Source organism: Bombus impatiens, unplaced genomic scaffold (assembly GCF_000188095.3).
Source record: "Bombus impatiens unplaced genomic scaffold, BIMP_2.2 scf_0636, whole genome shotgun sequence".
NCBI lineage: Eukaryota > Metazoa > Arthropoda > Insecta > Hymenoptera > Apidae > Bombus > Bombus impatiens.
In genome coordinates, this window is record NT_177055.1 from 37,563 (window position 1) to 39,989 (window position 2,427).

Here is a 2,427-nt window from a genome sequence, read left to right on the forward strand (position 1 = left end):
CCCCCCAGAGGAACTAAAACCCCAGTATAAAAACCCTTCAAAATAAGCTCGTCCCAGCCTGTTAAAACATTTTGAATCGCTTTGAATCATTCTGTTATAACACTTTGAACTGTCACTCTGTTGGATTTGCATAATAAATTCTATTATGTTATACAAAGTTCAGTTTCTTCACCTTATTCGTAAAGCGTTCGAACTGCGACGCGAGGAGATCACCGCCGATCTATCGGTTTCGTGATTTCTTGTGTCCCCGACGTGACATCCTCCTCTTTTTTTCAGCCGCTCATTCTGGACCTTCGATCAACTCTCCTCCACCAACTTCGTAGTGTTCAACGAACGGCTACGACCCGCAGGTGAATTCTGCGGGACGACCAGACGCGAGCCCGAGGTATTCACGTTGTTCGATTTGCCAAACTTGAATCGCGAAGCGGTTAGTGAGAGTTTTGTGTTTCTGCGATCGACATGGTAGACGCATTTCCGGCCTTGCTTAGCGTAAATTTAGCCAGACCGCGTGCAGGATCGAATTCTATGATAAGTAAACGATTTTCTCTTCCTGGACCGTGGAAGGCGATTGGGAATTCGATTCTAGTTGTTCGATTGAGCAATTTCATTCTGAAGGATTCTTTGGCGTTGATACTCTGTGGTTTTTTGCTTGCGCAGATAATAATTGTATCAACCAACGATAGAGTTATTTGAATCAGTTACTCGAAAACTTGGCGATGATCATTTATATATATGCAGTACAGAAAGCAGTATATATGCAGTAAGAAACATCGAGTTAACCATGAACAATGTCGCGAGAGCCGAGGCGCCGTCGGATCCATCAATATGTCGTCGGTCTTTTCAAGTGCATAGTTTTGTAGAAAAGGCCTACGTGACCCCGGCCACGAGTGTCTGCGGAACACGTGCGTGGTGGGCCTAAGAAAAGACAAAGGGATGCTAGAACAGGCAATGCCGGTGGAGAAGCCAGAGAGTGTTAATTGAGAAGTCAGAGAGAGAGAGAGAGAGAGAGAGTCAGCGGAGAAGCCGCAGAGTGTGAGTGGAGGAGCCGGAGAGTATGATAATAAGACGTACGACGATATTGTAATCGGTCTTTTGTATTGAGTATCGCGTATTAAACCAAACTAAACTCTAAATAAAACATCACTACTTGTCCTTAATCTAAGATCCATATAAGTTACCACATATATTGTAAAAATAAATGCCAAAGGTATTGTATACTTTCCTTGTTAATTTATAGGGAAAGGATAATTGTTTACTTCTGTATGTTGAATCTGAACAAATCAGCATCCTTGTTTGTTTTGATTATAATGCAATGGTGGACTCTCTTATACAATAACTAATACTATTCACGGACTAACCTGGGAAGGTCAAGGCGAGCACAAGACCTGCTCCGCCAAACCATCCGGGAGAGCACGGTCGCCCTAGCGGTGGAGGCGGAACCATACAGAGTTCTGGATGCCCCGGAGTGGGTCGGAGACACGGACGGAATGGTTGCCGTCACCTGGACACCAACGCCCGGGGCGTTCGCCCACGGAGCCCTGCTGGAACGCGGCAACGGGTACGCCGCGGTCGAGTGGGCAGGGATGATGGTGGTAGGGGTGTACGTGTCACCTAACAGCGGACGGGCAGCGTTCGAGGAATTCCTAGACGGAGTTGGCGACTGCGTCAGGCGACGACTCCCCCGACAAGCGCTCGTCCTGGGAGACTCCAACGCGCACTCCACGGAATGGGGGAACGCCAGGACCAACGCGCACGGCCGCACGCTATCAAACTGGACCGCGGGACTTGGACTGCTGTTAGTGAGCAGGGGCTCGACCAGTACCTGCGTGACGTGCAGAGGGAGCTCCATTGTTGACATAACATGGACCTCCCCCGAGGCATTCAGGCGGATCTCAGGCTGGAGAGTGGCCGAGGGGGTCAAGACGATATCGGACCACCTCTACATATTCATGGAAGTGGACGCACCCGGCACCTAGATCTGGAATGCCGACGACAAACGACGGGCGCGGCCCGCCGAGGGGGAGACGCGCGCGCCCACCGCCTAGGTGGAAAATGAAGGAGAGGAATGAAGATCTACTCCGGTGGGCGGCTATAGCAACAGCTTGGATCTGGGAGGCCTCGACAACGACGACCGAAGCAGACGTGGAAGAGGCGGCCGAGAACCTCCGCCAAGCCATGACAGCAATCTGCGACGCATCCATGCTACGGGCCACACCGGGCACGGTGCGAAGCAGAGCAGTTTACTGGTGGAACCCCGACATCGCGGAACTGAGGACGAGATGTGTCCGGGCCCGAAGACAGTACCTAAGGGCCCGCCGCTGGCGACGACGCGACGAAGAAGAAGTCTCCTTGCGCTACCGGGCGTACCGCGCGCTACGGCGCTCGCTACAGAAGGAAATTAAAAAAGCGAAGGACCGTGCCTGGTCC